Source organism: Mytilus trossulus, chromosome 14 (genome assembly GCF_036588685.1).
Source record: "Mytilus trossulus isolate FHL-02 chromosome 14, PNRI_Mtr1.1.1.hap1, whole genome shotgun sequence".
NCBI lineage: Eukaryota > Metazoa > Mollusca > Bivalvia > Mytilida > Mytilidae > Mytilus > Mytilus trossulus.
The window spans coordinates 60,488,597-60,496,977 of record NC_086386.1 but is presented as its reverse complement, the minus strand read 5'-3'; positions in this window follow the sequence as shown (position 1 = coordinate 60,496,977).

Below are 8,381 nucleotides of genomic sequence, written 5' to 3'. Positions count from 1 at the left end.
TGAATAAAATTGTGATTATTTGTAATTCTGTTTTATTTCTGTATTGAATTATCTACATGAGATGGAGAAGAGATCTGCCATCAAAATATTCTAAAATTTTACTATTTTCAAATCTCAATAGTTCACATGCATGTAATTGCATGTATAGTTCACACTGTAAATGAAAATTGCATAATCCTGGAAAATGGCTACTTGCTTATCTTGCTGCTCAGTATTTAGTTTTCCATGTTGTGCTTTGTGTACTTGTTGTTTGTCTTTTATTAGTGTTTTATTTTTATTGCCAGTTTGTTTTCCACTTTGAATATGACTACCTTCGGTGACTTTCGCTCATTCTTTTTTTTTTTTTTAAACTTTTAGTGGCCAACATTTCATTGATATTCAGATGCAAATACATCCAATAACGAATAACACAATACACTCTGTAAACTATTTCTTTACCTAAATCTAGGTTGGTGTTGTCAGCAAATGATCTCACTAAATTTGGTGACTATGTTGAACGAATCTATCCCATCGAACTTGAGATAACGGATATTAAAGATACAGTTAAGCCTGCCTCATATCTTGACTTGCATCTAGACATTGATAATGGGAGCCAGAAAACAAAACTTTACGACAAACGTGATGATTTCAGCTTCGAATTGTAAACTTTCCATTTCTATGTAGAACCATATTCTAGTAAAGCCTGCATACGAAGTATCTATCTCCCAGTTGACACGACATTCCAGGGCTTGTACTTCCTATCACTATTTCCTTGTTAAAGGGTTGCTAAGGAACATACCAAACCTAGAGTCCCACGTGGTGATACTGAAGTTATCTTTCGTAAGCTTTAAAGACGCCATCACGACTTGGTTGACCGATATGGAATAGCGTTGTTGAAGGCCGTACGGTGACCTATAAATGTTAATGTTTGTGTCATTTTGGTCTTTTGTGGATAGATGTCTCATAGGCAATCATACCACATCTGCTTTTTTATATTTCATAGATTTTAACGGATATTTCCTGATGTAATACCGCACCCTTTTCTGAATTAGACTTATTACCAGGTTTGTGATTAGATTACCAAGACGAAGAGTGCAACACGTGGATCAGGATATTCGTACCCTTCCGGATTACCAGAGATCACCACACACTTTATGATTCGGTTTTTGTTTCTCAGTCTCTAGTTTACTATGTTGTGAGATGTTTAGTATTGTTTGTTTGTCTGTTCATTTTGAACATATTTGAATGTTCCTCTGGTGTCTTTAGCTCCTCAACTAGAACAGATGTACAGTTCAAAGGAGCGTAATTCAGGCATTTCTTTTTATATTAGTACAGTTTCGTTTTTGACTGATGTATTTGTATTTATTGTTTTTAACCTGATTTGTCCATCATAAGTGTACTTAAAGTCAGATTTGAACAATGTTTGATTTTAAATCCTCTTAAGCATGACAAAAAAAGGTGTCGATGGCGTCAACATAGGCAATATCCTTCATCATAAATTAGTTCAATCGAAAATACCTCCTTATTTCAAAGACCAGTCTGTACCAATAATTTCTTATACCTATACCAAACCTGTATCAACTAAACTGTTCAATTACAAACGCGTTTTGCAGGATCTCGATATTGACGACTTCAAGTCTAAACCTCCCGATTGCACTCGTGCTAGTTCCCAATTCACATATAATCCTGCTGGCCACGTTATTACCGGTGACCTTAACATTGTCAATAACACTTCTCTACGAAATGTGTTATCGAAAGGTCCGAAATATCGTGAGCCTAAATCCATCAATTGCAAATACAACTTTAAAATTTTGAAGGATTCAGTCGAGGATCATGCCAGGCAATGGACTAAGCGCGAGAAGGAAGACGTAGACACTCTATCCAAATGGATTAAGGCAGTGAGGTCGTTAATACAAATCAGAATTAAGAAACTGAATGGGTTCATCAATGTCCATGCTACGTCAATCTTTAAAGACCCAAATGTTGCTAAACACCTATCCGACCTCCATGATACATATGTTGTTGTCCCCGCAGACAAAGCCCCAAATAACATCGTTTTTGTCTGTAAAAGTCATTACATTAATTGCTTGATAAACGAATTAGGTATAGACAATTCACTTGGAAACTCAACATATACCCTTACGACACTTACCAAAGAGGAAATCCTGGATAATCATAGGTCTGTTCTTTGTTCCTTTGGTATTTCAATCATAGATGAAGAACTGGATCTTCCATCACTGTATTGGATACCTAAACTACATAAGTGTCCTTACAAACAACGGTATATTGCTGGGTCTTCCAAGTGCTCCACGAAACCTCTTTCTAAATTTATTTATTAACATCTTTATTATCAGCAATCAAAGACGGGCTTCAAAGTTATTGTGAAACTGTCTATTCTAGAGGTGGCGTGAATCAGATTTGGATACTTAAAAATTCCAAAGATCTTTTAGAGTACATACAATCTAACTCTCTTTCATCTTGTAACAGTATTAAAACATTTGAATTGTCTTTGAATTGAACTCTTTACACACAGGTATTCCACATTCCAAACTAAAAGACAAATTGAAAGAGTTGGTATTACTTTGCTTCATAAAAAACAATGGCCAACGTAGATACAAGTATCTTGTCTTAGGAAGGGATAAATCCTACTTCGTAAAGAATCACTCTGATTCAAACAAAAAATTCTCTGAAACCGATAATTTCAAGATGCCTGATTTCTTGATTGACAACATATTTGTTACATTTAAAATACCGGGCATAAAAAGACAAAAGGTATCAAAGGAATATTAATAAATCGAAATCAAACTGAAAATGTCCTTCCCCAAACACAACCCCGAAACGACTAGATGGAAAACAACAGTGCACAAAACACAGCACATAAACAAACATCAGACTGAGGAACACGAACCCCATAATATTTGGGGTGATCGCTGATCACTTGAAAGGGTACATAAATCCTGCTCCACATGTGTCACGCGTCGTGTTGCACATGAGAGTACATAAGAAAATGCATAAACCAAGTCAGGAATATGAGAGTTACTTTCGATTTGTTTGATGTGTTAGAGCTATTGATTTTTTCTTTTGTTAAGGGACTTTCTGGTTTGAATTTTCCTCTGGAGTTCAGTACGTATTTCTGTTATCTAACAATTTTTCATTCGACTTATTTTCTCGATATTCATAGAAGGGAAGATCCAGGTTTGGAATATTCGAGACTATTCATAATTGTCTGCTAGCGAAAGTCGAGAAATAATTTGTTTTAAAATGGACAAAGCATTTAAAACCTCGTTAGCAAATGGTTAGTCGTCGATTGGACTATGAATTTACATATATTATATTTGGCTAAATTTGATCAAAACTTATCTTAGGTTAAACCAAAACTACGCCGAAGGTATGAACATTACTTACCAAATGTTTTCAGTATCAAATTTTTATCTTAGATATAAAGAAATACGATCAAATATTCCTCATCAGGCTGATATTCAAATTTATATAAAATTTATTTTTATTACTCGATTGTGTATTATAACCAGAGATATATAAAATAGATATCTCTAGTATACGGTTGATCCAAACCATACACATATTAAATACTTATCTGAATATATAGATTTAAATTGTCAGAAATCAAGTTCATTTGTATGATAACGAAAATATTTAACTAATTCATGTCATCAGATAATAACAAGTACAAACTATTCAAGTTTTAACATAAATGGTGTAATCATGGCGAATAACATATCATTGAAACATCAAATGGACTCGAACAACCTAGTGCGATGTAGGTTTCACCACGAAGAAAGTTGTCAGCTCTACTGCAAAGAATGTGTGGATTTTGTTTGTTTCCATTGTTTAGGTCAGTTCCATCAAAAGCATAACTTTTGTCAAATACAAGATGCTGAAACAAACATTCGTGATGAATTTAAGAGGTTAGTTTTAAGTAAAGAACATGATATAACTTTAAATGGATCGTCTATCGAAACACTTCTAGGATTACGCGACGATATTAAACATAATATCGAGTATCATACCGAAAACAGGAAGAAACGGATTGATATGTTAAAAGAGGATCTTCTTAGGCAATTAAATGATACAGTCTCAAGTAAGAAAACAGCAATTCAACAAACATTAGATCGCATGGAAAACGTTCGATTAGCATTCTTGAAAATAGATACTACTAATCTTCAGGAATTAAAATTTTGGAGTGTCGTCAACATATTGACAGAAATAAAGTCTTGTCTTTTTACGGCGAATTCTCATAAGCATTTCCTTGAACAATTCACTTTCCGAACGACCAAGAAATGTCAGTCGGACAACTTATTTTTTCACACGGTCATAATATTGAAGCAAAAAGTGATGAGATCGAAAAAAGTGAACTTCAAAACCCGCCTCTCTGTCGTGACGTGTCTATTCAGACAGAAAACCAGCGTTATTCTGACTCAAAAAATAATAGTTCCGAAGCCAATTGTATAAAAAAAGGCAAAACCGATACACAACAGAAAGATTGTAATGACAAACATAAAGAATATTCAATGTTTCACAAGATCAGTATCGATAGATCATACACGTACAAAAACATTACGAAAATCGTGCCGATTTCAGACAAAAATGCATGGATAATTTCCGGTAACAAATTACATAAAATCACTAATCATACATTAGATGATAAAACTTATGCACAAAACGTGTGTGACATAGGTATGTTGAGACACGAGTGTGTGTTTATCCTACTGATCAAAGACACAAAAATAATGCAACTTGTAAATGAAAATCGACTAATTTTGTTTGCCAATTCAGGAAAACAACCGTTCTTTCCTCATTGCGCATGTGTCACTATTGAAGATACCATTATAGTTCTACTTCTATGTACAGAACAAGAGGACCAAGGTTATAAATACGCATTCATACATTTGGACTTAGAAGGGGTGGTAGTTCGTCGCATAGAATTTTATCAAAATATTTGCCACATACCAAACGAAATTTTATGTACTGAGGAAGGCATATACTTTTTGTACGTAAAAGTTTTTGGTCAGCCGACAACATCTCTTATTCAAAAGAGAAATCCCATATCCGGTACCGTTATTGAATCGTTTCAAGGGGTAATCGGTTATGCTCCAGAAAATGACTTTGAATGTTTCGGAATATGTACTGATACGAAAGGAAATATTTTAGTGTCAGACTGTCGACATCACTGTGTTTTTATACTGGATAAAAATCTCAAGTATAAACGGCGTCTAGTTAATGCATCAGATGGTCTAAATAACCCAAAGTCTGTTGGACTAATTAAAGGTTCCCTGTGGATTGCTGACGAAAACGGCATACTGATATTAAAAAATGAACCCAATTTGAATAACTCTTTGTGTTCAATTGCTTAGATAAATAAGCATGATGAGCGATGTAGGCACGGTACATGATTATCTTCCACCGTCATTGACACGCATATGGCGATAAACGTTTTGTCCCTATGTTTGAAATTCAAGTCTTAGTAGCTGATAAGAAATGAAACCTATAGTTTTCATGGATTTCACTATATCAGACACGTGCGATAAACGTTTACCCGAAATGAACTTTTTAAATAACATACCCTACAACAGAGCATCATTGTTTTTTTTTAGAAAACCGACGAGGGCGGCAATTCACTGCTTTCGACAGATACATTATGTAGAACAAGACAAGAACGTTTGTATTTTTTCCTTTTATTCCTTTACTTTTTAGATGATATAGGCTATAAAATAATACAGTTACTAATTATTATCGAAATGAATCAAAATAATTGATTAAATGATAAAGTACGTTTTATACATTTTATTTTCTATTTTTTATTGACAATTAAATAGATTTCAATAATATAAATTACAAGAAGTATGCTCAACTTAAATGACTAAATTATTGAATCAGTTGTATTTGTGGAATGAAATTAATAGATATGTGTACCCCTTGATGACAATGATAAAAGAAGAAGTGTCGGTGACGGTACATTATCTATACTAAGTATCCGAATGCATTTTCAGTCAAATAATATCAAATATAAAATTAAATGATGTTGGTATGGAAATTAATACACTCAATACTCAAATATATGTTATATCTTATATGGTTGAAAAAAGAACAACTACACACTTATTGAAGAAACATTACACAATCCCGCTTTACACAGGTTGATGTTATTTTTAGATTAAAAAACGAGAAAAGAAATAACAGTAAACCGCGATACCGAATAAGATAAGAAAATCTTTAGAATTTGAATAATTTATACTTTTGCAAACAGTTAATTTATAAAAATGACCTTATTTATATTCATGTCAATACTGGAAATAAACTAAAATTTGCTGAGTAAATCTTATCCAGGATGTGTGTCAATTTAATCTATGAATGTCAAGGTGAACTCATTTGAATTTAAGAATGTTCAAATAGAAGAGAACAATGAAAGTCATACTGACTTCTTGACACGCTCTTCAAGTATACAGCTGTGTGTGATTGTATCAGATTGTAAGTGAAACATACAAAACTCTGGTACATGTACCTCGTCACAAGGAGAAACAACTTAAACATGTTTAAAACACTAGTGTGATGCATGCATCTTTCAGTAATGTAGAACATCTCTATTATCATTGTAATTTATCTTTTGAATAAAATGGACTATTTCGAAAAAAACCTGTTTTTTTATTATTGTATTGAATTATATAGTTTTTATGCCTAAGAGACGATATATGTCACCAAAATATTTCATGACCCCATTTCCCCCCTCCCCCCCCCAAAAAAAAAATAATGAAAAAACCTCATTAGTGTACCTACAATGAGATCATATTCCTTAATCCTAGAATTAATCATAAATTGTACCTTTATCCAAGTGAATTTCGATGTCGTGCAAATTGACAATAGGTTGCCATCAGTGTCAAGGAGAGGAAGTTCACCCTTACAGGCAACTGAAACCATCCGTACTTTTAACATGCTTTAAGCACAGGCTCGATGAACTTTTGTAGTGTTTGTCTTTAGCATAAATATTGTTTGTATGTCCAAAGTTGACTTGTTATTTTTTGTTTGTTCCCTGAATGTCATTTGTTCATATCATTTTACTTATAATCATGTAACCAGTTCTTTGACATGCTGACGGTCATGATTGTCTTTTGGTTACGGTTTTGATGGCGTATAGCCTCACACTTAGTTTTAATTCATATCATAATTAACTGAATATGTCAATGCCTCGAAAGTCATAGTATGGAAATTGTGTTTTCTAGCAACTGTTTTGTATGGTACAACTCTTTAATATGGCCAATATAAGGTGTGTCAAAATGAAAATCTTTCTAAGCGATAATCACGATAAGTAAATAGGATAGAATGTAGAGCAGGATGATACATTCTTATAAATTTAGACGTCTTTGTTTCAAACAGCTGCGTCGATAAAAGAGACACACGTAATCAAATTTTTGCAGCAAATGGTTAAACAAAGGATGTGTGTACTTACAAATTTTGTTTAAATGAGTAAATAATCAATGAAATAGTGCATAACACATTGAGGGCGAAAACAAGAACAGCAACACATCATATTATTTATTGCAAACCACACTATTAAATCTACAACAACATAGATAATCATCATAAAAACCTAATACGTATTAAAAACAAACATAGCATATATGTACATGGTAATAACAATGATCAGAATGAGAGTTAAAATATAATGTTCTATATATAATTTCAACTGTATGAATTGTTATAAGAAATCAACCCAAATAATATTTGGAATATGACACATCGTTCACCAAGGATGCTCAGGAAAACATATTTATTTTGTTACACATATACCCCGACCTACTATTTTATATCCTACTCAAAATTTTCAGTTGTATTTTAACATAAAATCCAAGAAGGCGCAAAAGAAAATGCATGCATTGTTATTTTGGCAGCTATGATCTCTTGTAACTTTATGATTCTGTTTGAACACTGTAGAACTATTGCCTACATCAAAAGATATAACTTACAAGATTGATTAAACTGAGAGAAGTCAATGTTTCCGAGATCATTATGATCGACGAAAATATGTTTTCAAAATTTGCTAATTGGTTTGTGATGAATGCCTTAATTAAACGAAAATCCTGACTAAATAAGATGTAATGCGACTTTTGTTGTATATTTTATATGTAACAAGTGGTGATACTTTAATAAAGTATTTGTCTTGTCTTGTCTTGTATATTTTGTGTTTGTTGTTAGAATATTGTGGATGTGTTAATTAGAATCTCAACCGAATTTTGTGGCCCCTTACATTTGCATTAGACGAGAACCAATGTTTTCTCAAACATGGAAAAGCGTACCAAATTTTAGAGTTGTTCCTTTTGTTAAGGGTACATTTCCAAGCGGTACATGCAACTCCCCGTGGTAAAAAAAAGTATTAATTGTAATACTTG